The following is an 18,124-nucleotide window of genomic DNA, read 5'->3' on the forward strand; positions in this document are numbered from 1 at the left end:
TTTTTTACCCTTTAATAAATTAAAGGAAAAAAAAACGTTTAAGTGAAGACAGACGCCGGTTTTCTCCCACTAATACTCACTTAACTTACGATCTAAAGAGTTATTATATAGATACAAGATACACATATGTGCTGTAAGAAGCACAAATAAAAGCTGAACACATGTTTTGCCTTGAATTTGAGACGGTCTCACGGACATAAATGCATAACACGTGTTTCTGTCCACCCCCCCCCCCCCCCCGCCACAACCAACTAATATTAATAATAATAGTAATACTAATAAAAGAAAAAAGGAAAAAGGCGAATCTGCTATAGCACGAAAGCGTTGATTACAATGACGTCACTCGACCCTCATCATTGAGCTTTCTGATTGGCCAAGTGCAGCTTCCTGGCCCTGTTTGCTTGCTCATTCCGCGTAGTCAGCGACAAATATTTCATTGAAAGTAAACCTTAAATTGGTATTAAAAAATCTTTTCAATCGACACAAAAATGTAAATATTCTGATTAGTGATCATTACTTTAAAATTTCCGTATGTTAAATCATTAAGTATTAATAAACTGTTTGCGTAAGTTCGTTTTAAGTTATCGAACTATTTTCTCTTCCACTCCCTCCACCCCTCCGCTGGTGAGGAAGGGCTGCGTGATGCGTCCACTGCTGGTATATAAAGTAGACAGTGGCTGAGAAGAAACGCGTATACTCTCGAATAGCTGCTAGTTGCACACTGTATAAAAATTTATATAAAAAAAAGTCTTTGCAAAAAAAAAAGAGAGAGAGAGAGACATAATCCCACCGATCACGAGATTATTAACATATACAAGTAAGAATTTTTATTTACTCTTGTTATATTTCTGTATATTTATAAATGTATTTGTATGCTTGTGCGAATTCGTTTATCAAACTGAAGTAACCAGACTGTTTACAATTTCGAACAGTTCCAGATGGCGGAAATGTTCCGATACAATATTGAAACCAGATGGTGGATAAACGGAGATACAGCTCACACGATATATATATATATATATATATATATATATATATATATATATATATATATATATATATATATATATATATAGGGATGCATTCAAATACAATAAAAATAGTTATAATAATAATAGTAATACTATATATATATATATATATATATATATATATATATATATATATATATATATAGATAGATAGATAGATAGATAGATAGGAAGAATACCCGTACAAAATCGAGTAAAATGAATTCCCCAACAGACTAGTTTTGCACCACTTTTCTCCGCCCTTACATACGAAAATAAAAATTATGGTTTCATAATACTAAACCTTATACTTAGAATCCTTATTCTAATCTTGTTTTAAAAAATATTATAGGATTTTGATTCTTAAGAAATTTAAAGCCTAGGGGGGTCTTAAAAAGAAATTGTAATTCAGAGAATCTTGCTTAATTTATGTTCAATAAGTTTAATACAAATCTGATGTATTTGAATTTTTCCAAATCGAGGATTTGTGTTCATATTATTTCCTTTAAAAACAACCTTCAAAATAATCCAAATGAATCGGGGAATTTGTATTCATTCTATATTAACATGTAGCATGTTATAATTTCAAAAAACATCGGAGGTATCCGAATTTTCACGAAGTTCTCCCTTTTACCACGTTTGTAAAATATTTAATTTAACTAAATATAGCTCACATTTTGCATCCTTACGCTTAGCGGGTGTATCCGAAATTCAAAAAGATCGGTTTACTAATTTAGGAGAGAATTCTGCACGTACAAGTACATAAACATAAACATATTTAACTTTATATATATATATATATATATATATATATATATATATATATATATATATATATATATATATATATATATATATATATATATATATGCGCCATAATTTTAATTGCATATGCAATTTAGTTTAATAAGTGAATCTAAAAATAATAAAATTAATTGAATAGAACCAATACTATTGTTTTTGTTACCCATGAAATTATGTGGCATATGTCGCTAAATGTTTACAGTCTGTTCTAATTCCATAGATTTTGTAGTGTTCAAGCTCTTTGTTGTGTGTGTGTGTGTGTGTGTGTGTGTGTGTGTGTGTGTGTGTGTGTGTGTGTGTGTGTGTGTGTGTGTGTGTGTGTGTGTGTGTGTGTGTGTGTTTAACTGATGTTATAATTGATATTATCATGACTGATTCAGAAAAAGTATCTTGTTTATCGTTTTCCAAGAGAATAGAGAAGTGTACACATAGGTTTAAAAATAAATAAATAAAAGGAAACGTCCTGTTAATTGTCATGTGCTCGCCAAAGCGCAATCGGTGTTCTTTTCCTTATGGCTTGGCTTTGTGTTTTCTGTGCGTGTAGTTATGACAATTCGTTAACGTTTTTTTTTGTTGTTGTTGTTGTTGTTGTTTGTTTTTTGTTTTGTTTTTTTGTTTGTTTTTGTTGTTGTTTTTTTTTTTTTGTTTTTTGGACGAAGTATGCCTGCTGGTTGATTGCATGTGCTTGCGGTTTTGTGTGAAAATAAACTCGTGCGTGTGAATGTGTTCATATATTTGTATGTGTAGGATTCACCCCTAAACTACTTAGCCGATCATTACGAATTATAGAACACAGCTCTGTTATCGGTTATATTTAGTTCATTTCAGTGCTATGCAAAAGGGGGGGTAAAAAAGGGAGGGGTAATCTTTTGTGAAAATTTAGACACCAACTATGTTTGTGAAATTGTTCAGTTTTAATTTGGTATCCACCTTAACATGTTCATTTAAAATGACGACTTTTATGGGTTTTCGGGTATGTTGAAAACGAATATCGCGTTTAACGTACAACAATGGCCACCGTTTTTAATATACGGAATTACATTGTTTAATATCCTGAAAACTACTTATTTGCGGAAATTTTGAATGCGATATTCGTTTTCAGCATACCTGAAAATCTATGAAAGTCGTCATTTTAAAAGAAAATGTTAAGGTGTAAAGCAAGTAAAAATGTACCGTGAAATTTTACCAAAATTGGGAGAATGCATGAGCAACAACCTCCAATTGGTTTCGTTGATTCATTCATTGTACGTAACCTTCGATTTGTCATTTTAAAGTCTTCGGAATTACCTTCAATTTTCGAAAGGGTCGCGAAATAAAACATATGACAGTCATTTTGTTCTATTTTTAAATATCATTTATATATATATATTTTTTTTGTTTGTTTGTTTGTTTACTTGCCTCCCCACGAAGGCAGAGTTAAACGCAAGGTCGGTTTTAAATGTGGAGGGAAAACAGCTCCCCAAAAAGGGGCACTCTGGTTAGTAACAAAAATAAAAAATGTATCAGTCATGAAGCATTTCTCCTTCATTAACCGAGACCAAAAAACTGAACTGCAGCACCAGAACAGATACTACACTTTGAGTTATATATTTTTTAATTACTCTGAAAAGTTGGCAACAAAACAGTGATGAACAAAAAATTAGGTACAAGTCCACTCAAAAATTGAGGGGGGGGGGTCTATGGTCATCCTTGTCACTGTTTGATTTTCGCCCGAAGGCCAAGTAAGAAAAAAAGGCAACCTTTTTTCTAAATATCATTTATATTCGAGTATACTATTCGGGAAGGTACGCCACAGTCACGTTGACACACCGGTTCCCGCCATATCACCGAAGTTAAGCAACGTTGGGCCTGGCCAGTACCAGATGGGTGACCATTTGGGAAGGCTAGGCCCTGTGTGTACTTTCTGGGAAGGTTGGGCGTGGGGCCAGCACCCTCACCCTGTAAAAAAAAAACACCTTGCTACGAAAGCATCTACAAAGTTGTAGATGGCCTATGTCCCTCCAGGGGCTCAAGGGCTATGCTGATACTATTCGGGACCCTTTTAAAATTCGAAAGTGATTCTGAATATTTGAACGAAATGCCTGGCGTGCGTTCAATTTCTGCAAAGAAAAACGCGAAGTATTGCTGTTCAATCGTGCTTCTAAAGAAACATGAATTTTCACAAAGCTTCCATATGCCAGAACCGATAAAAACCAATGATATATATATATATATATATATATAGTCATCCACATACAGTACTGTTTTGTTGTATCACAACTCATCAGTGATATATATATATATATATATATATATATATATATATATATATAGTGATGGGACGATTCCAATATTTTCCCCGATTCCGGTACAATTACCGAGTCCGATTCTTTATAAATCTTTAAATATTTTACTATAAAATGGATATTTTCACCAGATTACCGTAAAAACTCATCTTAAGTGTGCATGTTTTTCTCACGCATAAAAACACACTCATGAGAGAGTGGTCTATAAATTTTAGTTTTGCGGGTGATTTTTAAAATCAATAAATATTTATTATTTTATTATTTCTATCAGCAGTGGGAGATTTTGTTTAGAATAAAATCTAATTATAAAAAAAAGATAATTGAACGAATTGTTCTTGGCACAACTTTTCTCGATTCCGATACCCGCAAATTTCCGATTTTACCGATTCTCGATTCCGATAATCGTCCCAACACTAATATATATATATATATATATATATATATATATATATATATATATATATATATATAAACCGTCATCACGAGTACAAAAAGTTCTATAATGAGACTTTTTTGTCATTTTTGACGAGTGTATACTCACATTAGCGTATTAAGCGATGCTCTTTGTGTAAACAAATCGAGCTTAGGTATTTCGGACGATGTCAAAACATCGTTAAAGCACTACTCGCACAGCAGCCGCCGATTAGCATAATGGTTGACTTGACTGTCTAACGGGCGGTCGGGTTTCGATTCTGACTTGGGGTAGTCGCCTGTCTAGCCGCACTGATGAGTTGTGATACAGCGAAACAGTACTGTATGTGGATGACTATATATATATATATATATATATATATATATATATATATATATATATATAATTCTATTGCTGTAAAATAATATACAGTTGCATAAATCTTAAACAAATGTTATTGTTTTGAGCTCGAAGCAATGTGTACTATTTTCAGCGCTTTATCTTTTCTATCCTCTGTGAAAAATCCTTCTAGCCTAAGGCAATTTTTATTTTGTTCTAATCCAGAGTATGGAGCTGGATTTTCCGCCCATTAAAAACAGAGTGTGTATTGTGATTAACCTGCCCTTGTGGGGATGCAAGCAAACAGGAACACATATCATGTGTTTTTGTTTTTTACTTGCATCTTGCTAATGAATTCACAACGTGTTCTCTTTAAATTTAAGCAATAGCTAAAACAGGTTTCTGTAGTAAAAACACAAGAAATATCGTAATTGTTTTGGTTTTTTTTTAATAATTTTTTTTAAGATTAATTTTTTTTATGTGTATGAAATTTATTCATATCTTAATTTTCGTACATTAAAGATTTTAGTAAGTAAAATATATATATATATATATATATATATATATATATATATATATATATATATATATATATATAATGCATTCTTTTGAATTTCTCATATGCCGCCCAACATTAGTATATACCTCTTTTGCCCTTTTTTTTCAGTCTTTGTGTATTAAGTTATAATTGTCTACTTAAAACGAAACTTCCATGAACAAAATTTGTTTCCTTCTGCTTCGTGATCATGGATTTTCTGTACTTTAATGAAAAAATAAAAAATAAAAAATAAAAAAAGACTTGTGTCTAACTCTGTCCTTATATGTGTGTGGTAGGTGGGGGGGGGGCAACTAAATAGAAAGAACACATAAGGAAGAGTTGATTTCTAAAAAATAAAAAATACATCCAGAAAAAAAAAATGCCTTTCCGAACTCGCACACTCGGGAAGGTTCTATGATTATGAACCGTCACAAAAGAGAAGAAAAACGTGCTATATTGGTAAACAGACTTGTCAGACTGAAGAAATTGCGACGAATGAAACGCATGTGGAATGACAATGTTGACATTTCTCTTGGTGTAAAACCTGAACGTTGAACGAACACCTCATTTATTTATTTATTTAGATTTGTTTTGCTTTTCTTTCCTGTGGAAAAAAAAAAATCAATATTGCTTTCTTTTTTTTTTTTTTTTACTTTCTTTCCATCTCAGTTCTCACCTTAAATATGACGACTTTTTATAGGACTTCCGGTATGCTGAAAATGAATATCGTATTTAAATTTGACGCAAACAAGTAGTTTTCTTAATATTTAGATCCTTATTATCTAATGGAATCCATTAAGTTTTTACCGGGGGCCGTGTTTTTCCCCAACTGAAAAGTATTAATAGGCATGCGCGTTACGAATCCCCCTCCTCCTCCCATATTAAGAATGGCGAACGCCACTGCCATTTATGTAGTAATACCTTGGAAAAAAAATGTCTTAATATCTAGAAAACTACTTGTCTGTCCCAGATTTGAATGTGATATTCGTTTTCAGCATACCTGAAAATCTTTAAAAGTCGTCATTTTAAACGTGAGTGGAAAGAAATTTACCAAAAAAAAAAAAAAAATCAAAGAAACGCGTGATAGATTAAAAAAACTTTTTGCTAAAACATGAAACGCTATTCTTTGTAAACAATCGTGCTTAATTTCTAAGCTTTTATTTTTAAGCATTTTTATAACTATTTCTCTAATTTATTGAGAGGGTACTTCCATGTAGTTTGTCACGTAAAAAAATAATAGACCGTTTACTTAACGTATTCTTTGATGGCTAAAAGTGTGGATTTATCGACATAATTCGTATGTCATAATAACGAAAGGAATACGTTAAGTTGAATCGAACCGAGCAGAAATATTTTTTTTTATTTAAGCAATTTATTTAAACAAAAGTTAATTATGTAAAATAAAAACAATGCATTCATTCATCTGTCAGATTCTCATCTGTGTTCATCTACATCATCTCTATCTAGTTCCCGTCTCTATCTTACTCCGACTATATTTAATAGGTACGTGCAAAATGAATGACTGACTGGATGGTGGACATTGTTTTGAACGCCGGTTAATAATAATACTTTTTTTTTAAGTTTCGCTTACTTTTTGATTATGTTTGAAGGATTACAGCTTAAAGTTAATTTCTCCAAAAAAAAATAGCGTGTGAAATAAAACAAACAAAAATCGTGTTTACATTTTTCTGGCAAGAGAAATATAAGTTTTCTGGCATTATTTCCAAGCGAAATATTAAAGTAAAGTCTTAAGATAATGAATTAATACAATAAATGTATTAACTTTTACTAAAAAAAGTTAATAATTATCCAAAACTTTAACAGTGGTAGCAACAAAGTTTGTTCATCGGATCAAAAAATCTCTTTCACTCTCACCCCCCCTCTCTCTCTCTCTCTCTCTCTCTCTCTCTCCCCCCTCTCTCTCTATATATTTTCTATTTGTTTTTTTTATAAGAAATAGTGTGTCGCTACACATTCATGAGCATGTTTCAGTCTTCTAGTCACCAGCAACTAGAGACCTCTTTTTAGCTTTCGTATAAGCTGTAATCTGTATTGCCAGAAGAGGTCTCTAGCTGCTGGTGATTAGAAGGCCGAAACATGCTCATGAATGTGTGGCGACATATTATTGCTTATGTAAAAACAAATAAAAGTATATCTTGCCCTACTTCGGTATTGAGCACTCTTGTATTAACCTCGTTAAACTTCATTGGAAAACATAAACCTTGTGTGTGTGTGTGAGTGTATATATATATATATATATATATATATATATATATATATATATATATATATATATATATATATATATATATGAATGGTTGGTTGGTTGGTTGTTTTTGTTTTACGGCATATCAACCCTTTTCGGGTTATTTAATGCCGAATCCAAAGATTTAAGAAAAAAATTTTGATAGAATATATTTGTTGTTTTCAAGTCTGTTTCTATTTAACCCATAGTTGGAACCCTAACAGGTACTACCACTCCGGGTCAGAGTGGACCTGGGAGCAATGGTAATTAAAGGGTGGCTCCACACTCCCGAAAGCCCGCAAGCTGGGGCCTCACCATTGGATATAGTTTAAGGTCATAGTCAAGACCCCCATTGAGGGACTTTTACCCTCTGCAGGGGGGCAGTCGGTGTGTTCTAATGCCCCACCGACAGGGCCATATATGAATGGAAATGTATAAAATAAATACGAAAAGTATACAAGCTTATAACTTTTCTTTATTCGTTTTCAATTGGTGATGTGCAGGAATACAAAATTATATTATGAAAAAAAATTAAAAAACGTTTTTTACAAGTAAATATTTTCGACCGATCCTTCAGTCTGTCTCGATATATATATATATATATATATATATATATATATATATATATATATATATATATATATATATATATATATATATATATATAGGGCTGGATTAGCCATTAGGTAAAATAAGCATGCGCTTAGGGCACCAAAGGAAGGGGCGCACAGCCAAAATTTTCATTGGTGCCTACTTAAATAATTTGAGCAGGTCAATTTTGCTTCATTTCGATGGATATCTAACACTAGTGTAGAGGATTTGGGCAATGCCTTTGAAGTTTTAAACAATCAGGAGAAACTTTCAAATGTAAGTAAAAGTTGTTTTCATTCTGACTGCTAGTTTTTATTCATTTCGATGGATAATATATCTTTTGTGGTTTATTGTGTTTGTATTTTGAATGACACGAGGCACCAAAGTCTTAAGTGCTTAAGGCCTCTAAAAGGCATGATCCGACTCTGTGTGTGTGTATATATATATATACATACATATATATATATGTATATATATATACACACACACACATACACATATATATATTTGTGTGTATATGTATATATAAACATATATATGTATATACATACTTGTGTGTGTATATGTATATATATTTGTGTGTAATTGTATATATGTATATGCACATGTATATATATTTGTGTGTATATGTATATATATATGTATATATATGTATATATATGTATATATATATGTGTATGTGCATTATATATATATGTGTGTGTATATGTGTATTATGTATATGTGTATGTATGTATATGTATATATATATATATTTGTATATGTGTATATATATGTATATATATGTATATGTATATATATGTATATATATGTATATGTATATATATGTATATATATGTATATGTATATATATGTATATATATGTATATGTATATATATGTATATATATGTATATATATGTATGTATATATGTATATATATGTATATATATGTGTATATATGTATAGATATATATGTTTACATATGTGTATATATGTATATATATGTGTGTATATGTATATATATGTATATGTGTATATATATGTGTATATATGTATGTATGTATGTATATATATATATATATATATATATATATATATATATATATATATATATATATATATATGAGAGAGAGTAGAAAGAGAGAGTACTTGGTCTGAAGGTTCAATCATTGAGCTAATTTTAATACCAGCAATATTTGAGTATTGCAAATCATAATTTCATTTCAGATTCATTTGAAGTTGTTTTCTCTTTCTATTGTTTATTTAGACTCTATTCAAGTCTACACTTTTAAACTTCATTTGTATTATTTACTCACTACGAGTAGTCACTCAGGCCATCATCAAAGATTTTTCTCTTAGAGAACAACTTTTGGTGTTCTCCGGAGTCCTAGTGACAACAAATCTCCCCAGATTTTCAGTACCCTCCACTTATTTTGGTAGTCTTTGCTGATGAATTTGCGTTATCGCAACAACCGCTTACCAGAGGTGGGTCGCAGTAGGTGGTTAAGTTACAATTATGCAATTTAAGTTTTTATGATTCCATACGATACATCTGTAGCAGTTCCTGTATGTCCGGCTTGTGCTTGTAGCTCATTCAAGGGGTTTCCTTAAATTAGGCACAAGGCCAATCAAATGTATGGGGATAATGGATATTGTTTGCAATCCTTGGTCACAAATATTTAAAATTGCCTATCCTACTCTATTAGAATCAACTCAGAATTACTAAGAATCAGAATAACTAGAATCAACTCAGTCACCACAATACTACATTCACTTCTGGGCTGTCTTACTTTAAAAAAAAAAAAAAAAAATTGAACAGAAGCCTACTTTTTCTATTTAAAAATTATTAAACCGAACTGTCATGGATATGCAAGCTACTAAATGAAGATTTACTAATTTGCATATGCCTTCAAAAAACGAGCGTTAATTAATTACTTATTCATCTGTTATGGTTTCTTATTAGATCATTGGTTTCATGTCACTATTACCTTAAATTCTATTTATGAATAGTTTTTACATTCTGCATATTGCGTAGAATTTAAGATGACAACGTTCCAGCACACGAAAATATTTATATATAAATTACCTTGTCGGTGTGTCTTCGAATAGTCTCTACCAAATTTTTCTCTAAATATTTGACCTACAGAGTTGAAATTTGATATGTTATGCATTTGAACATGTAGCACACTTTCGATTTGGGTTTTAGCCGGTAAAAGTTGCTGCTAATGGGTCAAAATTGAAAACAAAACAGTTGACTTTCGTAGGGTAAGTCAGATAAAATACTAATCCTGCTGTTACTTTTACGCATGCGTAAAATTAAACATTCGTATAGCTCATCTAATATATAATATCACTAGCTGGCGTTGCAAGGTAAAAGAACACATTCCCTGGAGGAGGGTTTAGTCATATACTATTTAAGATTCACCAAATTTTCAAAGTTATTACCATTTTCCAGAAAATTGGCCATATTTAGGATTTGGGGAAGCAGAAAACTTAGATATCTTCATCTATGAAATTCAAAGAGTGAAATAAAGTCGTACAGCTAAAATGAAATTAACTCATAGGTTAATTCTTTTACACGCAGCTGATGTTGGTTAAACAGAAAATTAAAAATAAATTACATTAAATGTAAATTAAATTAAAAATAGATTAAATAAATCAAGTGTATTAAATATTTCTAAATAAAATACTTAAAACAATCTTATTACAAATTTCCATGAAAAATTTAGAGATAATTATTTAAATGGGTTTTATTTAATGTAATATGCAAATGAGATTAACTCTTGAATTTTGATTCCCTATGAATAAATAGTATATATATAGAAATCATGCAGTTATACTAATCATTTTCAGTATTAAACTCTATTTGTGAAACGGTGTACCTTTTACATATATTAACCTAATTGTGAACACACAAATAGACAGGAATACGACTCGAAGTTGAGTATATTTGTCTTGTTTTTACCTTAATGAATATCAATAATCATTAACAAGAACGTAAGCGACATAGTCCGTGCGCGAATAAAGTTGCCCACACTACACATGAACATATGCTAACGCCGGCGGCCTCGTCTTTATCTTCACCTTCTGCCTTCAACTACAGCTGTTTGACGCGTATGAAGCTTTTGTTTCTTTTCGCTATTCGCATCCATTCCCTGTCTAAACATTGTCAATTCGCCGTCTATTAGTTTTTACTTCCCCTGTATTAGCCATTAAGTGTGGGGGTGGGGGGGGTCAGAACAAGAGAGAGAGAAAATGTGTATGTATCGGAATTGACGCGTTTATCAGAGCAACTTTGATTATTGCTATGCTCGTCGTCTGGTGACTGCTGCCTCCCGATTCCACCAATTATTATCGCGTTTCGTGTTGATCCGACTTTTTGTGTCCGCTAATAAACTCGGATCAAATATGTTGAACTCGACTCAAAACTAAATCATTCGAACATGTCTTTTTCTTCGCTTTTCTTCGTTTTTCTTCAATTTTCTCCTGTTTTTCTTTTCTTTTTGTTTTCTTTTTCTGTTTTTTTTTCTTTTCTTTTTTTATTATTTTCTTTTCTTTTTTGTCTTTATTTGTTTTTGTTTTTTCTTTTTCTTTTCCCTTTTCCCCCTTTTCTTTTTCCTTTTGATTTATTCTATAATAAGAATACACTTGCTTCACCGCGACGAAAAGTTTCTTTCCTTTTATCGACATAATTCTTTTTATCAATATTCTCCTTTTTTTTTTACTTTTTTCTTTTCTTTCTCTTTTTTCTTTCTTTTTACTTTTCGTGTTTTATTTTCCTGACTTGCCTCACCGTGATCAAGAGTTTTAAAAATCATCTGTTCATAACGCTCGACATTGAATAATAACGCAGACTTCAAATAGACTCTTTTCAGGCTAAATATTTTTCAAAATCGATACGATGTTGTAAAATCTTTCAAAAATAACCCGACCAATCCGATCAATTAGCAAAATCCCACCTTTTCACTGTGGCAGTCCATAGTTTCTTTCCTCAACCTGTTTTCCTTTGCAATTCCTACAATGCTTGCTGTCTTTCCAACTTTACTAACATCCAAAATATTAAATGTAATGTGAACAAACATTTCGCTACACAAGATGCTCCTATAAATCTTACATCTAAGAGGCAATATGCCTTGTTTGGAATGAATATAGGTAAACAAAAATGACTTTCTTCTAGAGGTTGAAGGTTCAATCATCGGCACCGGCGATACTAAGGATATAATTAAGACTTCTACCTGAGCATGGCTGACGGAATGAGATTAATCTATCTTTTTGGATTAAATAAAGAGTCTAGTTCTAAATTCCGTACGGTTCTACATAAAGATTCCCGAGTACGAACTAGACGCGCCTTAAGAAGGTTGGGGGTTGTATGTGTGGAAACATTGAGAATAACATAAAACAATAGTCCGAATAATGCAAATACTATCAATTATCAATCCTCATCTAAAAAATTTCTGAAACATGAGTTGCAAGATTGTTGTGTTCTTTTTTTTTTTAATACCCATTAAAAAACTATGCTTGACGTAAAGAATCAAGTCTAATATGCGACCAAAGTTGACCATGGCACGTGTTTCTTAAGCAAGTTTTGTGATTTTTATCAAGCGGATCCTGTTGTTGTTAAGTAATAAAATTGATCTGCGTTTCACTTTTTCTTCTTTTCTTGTTTTTTTTTTTTTTTTCAATGTAGACACGCAAAAAAAGTTTTTGCATGGTTACAGGTTTTCGGTGATCATATGTGCGTAAAACTGTCAATTGTCATGTTCGTGTCTCCGTGTTAACTGTGTCAATGGGTCAGATGAGCATTGGCGATTTAAATCATGTTAAAAACGGGGTCCAAATAAATAGTACATACAAAAGAATTAAGGGTTTTCTTTACAACTGTTTCAAGGCAGTGTTTATTTGAAGTAATATGATAAAATTTGGAACATAATTCGAAAATGATGCAAATCATATATATATATATATATATATATATATATATATATATATATATATATATATATATATATATATAAAGGAGATTAGAACAATAGTCTAAAGAGCAGAGTGTATTTTAATGTAATAGTAAAATTACTAATTTAATTAAAATACAGGGAAAGAAAAAGTGCTCGTTGTAATTTAGATATATAATAAGCTCGATAGGTAAATATCCTAGAGCTAATTTAATATTCAGTAATGTGATTGATAATTTAAAATTAAAATTAAAATTAAATTAAAAACCCGTTTCACAAGAAGGAACAACAACAAAATCAATATGATGATTTTTAGACCACACACACACACACACACACACACACACACACACATATATATATATATATATATATATATATATATATATATATATATATATATATATATATATATATGGTCTAAAAATAATCATCTACGTAGCTCCAAGCAACTATTCTGTTTACAAATTTGTATTAAAATAAAATTAATTCATCAGTACGGATATATATATTGAAACGCAGGATCAAAGTGAAGATCGACAACTTTTGTACAGCGAATTATTAAGTTTATAGGCTAAAATAGGTTAAATGCAATTTAGCAATAATATATATGTGTGGTCGTGTATATATATATATATATATATATATATATATATATATATATATATATATATATATATATATATATATATTCTACCGGTTGCAATCAACAACAAAGCATAGACTCACGAACACTAACCACTTAACATATAAATACAAATGATCAACTGAATCTTCCTGGGATCACAGTGGGTGGGCAACTTTGCCTCCATCTGGAAGTCATTTGTCAAAATAGGAGTCGGGGTGGGGGAGTGTATAACATATACTTTCTTCTTCTTCTTCTTCTTCTTCTTCTTCTTCTTTTTCGTTTGAACTAATGTTTCTTCTTTTCTTGACGGTTTAAGGAAGCTTTGGTTCTCTTATACGAAACGGCGACACGGTCAATAATCCACGATTTCCTTTCGCATAACGAGCAAACACAAATGAGCCATAATACTGGGCCTTTAGTTCTTAAACTTTGATTCAATCCAACTCTTTCTAAATGCAAGTTTTTTTTTTAATTTTCAAAAAACATTTTTCGCATCGACCATTAGAGTAACACCGCGAAACACATTATAATCAAATACTTTTATTTATATATAAAGCTAGGTAAGTGTTTCAATGCATAAGATTCACTCCTAAATTAATAAACTGGTTATTATGAATTTTGGAACATTGCTGCTATTTTTTTTTTAATTTATTTTATACAATATTTTAAAAGGGTTTTAGGAGGTGGTAATTCCAATATTTCAGGTTTGTATTAACTTGATCCGGAATCATTGGACTCACATTTTTTTTAAACTGTTTTTTTATTTTTTTTGTTTTTTTAACCCAAACAAGGTACAGCGCTACGAAGTCGTAAGTGGCTACCAATTTGGACCAGATTTTCCGGAATACTATGTAGGGAGTTGGGCAGCGAGATGTCTGTTCACATTACACTTGAACTTCTGACTGTCAGTAGAGTCAGGGGAACAGGAGTCTGGGAGTGAATTTTAAATCTATGAGTTCGGATGAAGAAGCTATTTGAGTAGAAATTTTTACTAGGGATCTCTACAGTGTAGAGGTGGGATTTTGCTGCTTGTCTGGTTTGTTGGGGGTTGTTTAAGTAAGCAGGAATCCCTCGATTTCAAGAACTTCTTAAGACACCTTCAAGTTTAAACCTTAAATTTTGGATATTTTCTAGAATCCCAAATCATGTAATGGATTTTGATCACCAACTAAAAGACCCAAAAGGTTTAGTTTATCATTACATCTTGATTTTCATCGTTGAAACGGGACATAGAAGTGGTGGAAACTAACTTAATTGTACTCGTCCTATGAAAGGCAACTTCGAGTTAATAAATTGAAAAAGAAAACTATGGCAGACTTTTGTTTATTTTGTATGGCAGACTTTTGTTTATTTTGTATGTATGAAATTCGTAAGTGATTTTGGAACCTTTAAACTGACAATTATTAGAATGTAATTTCTGGGCTTAAGTTTAATTTAAAGTTTAAAACGTAAAAAAGTCAAGTATTATGGTTTGTTTTATGATGTTTGTGTAACGCGATTGTTGCAAAAGTTACATTTGTCCCCCCCCCCCCAAAAAAAAAGAAAGAAAAAAAACATGGGCATTTGGAGTTTTTATTTGTTTTCTTTTTGAGGGTCGTTTTTTTTTTTTTTTTTTTTGCTTGTTTTGTTTTTGTTTTTTAATGAAAGTCGATAAATAAAAAAGGGGGAATTTCCTTTTCATGATGAATGAGTTGTCTATGTTTGCCCTCATCCCAACCTCGCCCCTAAAAACAGAAAACAAAAAACTCAAATTAGTGTCCATTTTTTTGTTTGTTTTTATTTCCTTTTCTATTTCATTTTTTCTTTTTTTTCTATTAGTTTTTTGTCATTTATTTTTCTTTATATTTTCTTACCTTTTCGCTTTTTATTCAATTTTTCTTTCTTCTGTTTCTTTTTGTGTTGTTGTTGTTGTTATAGTAGTAGTAGTAGTAGTAGTAGTAGTAGTAGTAGTTCCTTTATTTTTCCTTTCTCTCTTTTTTTATAGTTTTTCCTCCTTTTTTTCTGTTTTCAAGTGCGACATTATGTACCAGGGTGGTTAACAGTTTCCATATGCTTAACCTCCTTGTGTGTGTGTGTGTGTGTGTGTGTGTGTGTGTGTGTGTGTGTGTGTGTGTGTGTGTGTGTGTGTGTCTGTCTGTCTGTCTGTCTGTCTGTCTCCATCTCTCTGTTTTTACTGTCTCTCGCTTTCTCTATATCTGTCTCTCGCACTCTCTCTCTCTTTCTCTCACACACACCATCTCTCTCTTGCTCTCTCTCTCTCTCTCTCATACATAATATTCTCTCTCTCTCTCATACATAATATTCTCTCTCACTCACTCTCTCTCACTCACACATACACACACACTCTTTCTCTCTCTCTCACACACACACTCTTCTCTCCTTCTCACTCTCTTACACACACACACAAACTTTCTCTCTCTCACATACACCTTTCTTACTCATACACACACCCTCTCTCTTACACACACTGTTTCTCATATATACACACACTCTTTCTTTCTCACATATGCAGACACACACTATCTCACACTTTCTAATACATACATACAATCTTTCTCTTTCACACACTCTCTCTCACACTCTCTTTCTCGCACACACTCCTTCGCACACACATACACACTCTCTCCCTCGCACACACACTCTCTCTCTCTCTCACACACACAAGCACACTCTCTTTCTCTCGCACACACTCCCTCGCACACAAACACACTCTCTCTCACATATACACACATTCTCTCTCTCCTTCACACACACACACTCTACTCACACACTCTCTCACACACACACACATACTCTCTCACACATACATTCACTCAAACACACACACACACACTCTATGTTTCTGTCTGTCTGTGTGTATGTCTGTCTGCCTCTGTCTCTGTCTCTTTCTCTCTCTCTCTCTCTCTCTCTCTCTCTCTCTCTCTCTCTCTCTCTCTCTCTCTCTCTCTCGTATATACATACTCACACAACTGTAGTAGGTTCGTGCTGTGATTAATCTTTGTTGATTTTTTTCCTTCTAAAATATCAATGGATTCCTTGTTACTTACTACAATCGTGAATTGTTTATGTGTTGTTGTTGTTGTTGTTGTGTGTGTGTGTGTGTGTGTGTGTGTGTGTGTGTGTGTGTGTGTTTTCTAATTACTTACGCTCCTCCGCCGATTCATTGCTATACAATAGTAGGTGTCTCCTTCAAAAGATTCTGTGTCCTCAATTTATATGTCAACCAAAATGTAATACTTCACTCTAACCTATAAACCCTAATTCTCGCCAGAAATTACTTTGAATTTGCAGTTTAAAGGATTCAAACCCCGCTTTCGGCTCTCGAAGACTGCAGAATAGCCTACAGACTACAAACAACGTGTAGTATCTGTTCTGATATTACACTTTGTCTTATCTGTCATCGGTAAGCGAAGGAGATATGCAACCTGGAAGACCCGGTCGGTCGTTATCTTGTGAATGTTGGTTGTTCTAATATCCGTCAACAGAATATAACAGACCAAAAATCCTTTGGGATAAAATTGTAGTATCATTTTTACTTTTTTTTTTTTTTTAATTGTGGAGGTCTTACTAACCATTTTTTCCTACTCCCTATTTCATTCCAGTGAAATTGCGTATGTAAATATATTTATGTGAAATAAAGTTTCAAATAAACTAAAGTAGGCTTTACAATTAAAAGAAAAAATATCGGTCACGGTAATCCTTCATCGCTCGAAAGTGATTTTAGAGCCTTTAAATCGACGAATCTAAAATCAAAATAATTTCAGGTTAAAATTAAAGTCCATAAGGTAAATATCTAGAGTATATAAGTATTTTATTATGGCATAAATAAAATCAACGAAAAACATTTTTTTTTCGGCCGCGCCTCTATTGTATTGATGAAACCATCTGCTTCGCTAAATGTATTTCCTGTGTTTTTTCTTCTTTTTTTTCACCGACAAAACCGCTCATGAATGTGAGTATCGTGATTAAAAAAAAAAAAAGGTGAAGTAGGTTGTCAGTTGATACACCATATGGTTACTGGACGGTGGGATTGCTTTGTATGCGTTAAATTAGGTGTCTCTCGCTAACATGTTTTGAACCGTTTAATAACACAGAAATTGCTTCATTTTTCTTCTCTACTTTTCTTTTTTTTTTTTTTTTAATCTTATTTGAACCCTAATATACCAACCGAGGGTTTCTCTCATCTTGTTTGTTTAAATTGTAGTAACACAATTATGAATTACCTCGCAAGGCTTGGTTAAAGAAAATCAGGTATATACTATATAAATCTATATATCTGTAAGAGTGAAAATGTGTGTGAGGACAATTCTCGACCTATATACTCAACGAATTTTTTTAT

The 18,124-nt window shown here is 31.9% G+C and overlaps 1 protein-coding gene across 1 annotated transcript in view; it reads left to right on the forward strand.

The window, feature by feature from the left end:
• The first annotated feature begins 659 nt into the window (after nt 1-659).
• The window catches only part of LOC145249587 (uncharacterized), a 43,992-nt gene continuing 26,527 nt past the window's right edge, over nt 660-18,124 (forward strand). Inside the window, exon 1 of the mRNA XM_080111285.1 lies at nt 660-817. The gene's annotated coding sequence lies outside the window, so the exon portion shown is untranslated. The remainder of the gene's footprint in view (nt 818-18,124) is intronic.

The sequence above is a fragment of the Euprymna scolopes genome, chromosome 28, assembly GCF_053919585.1.
Source record: "Euprymna scolopes isolate OS-2025 chromosome 28, ASM5391958v1, whole genome shotgun sequence".
Taxonomy (NCBI): domain Eukaryota; kingdom Metazoa; phylum Mollusca; class Cephalopoda; order Sepiida; family Sepiolidae; genus Euprymna; species Euprymna scolopes.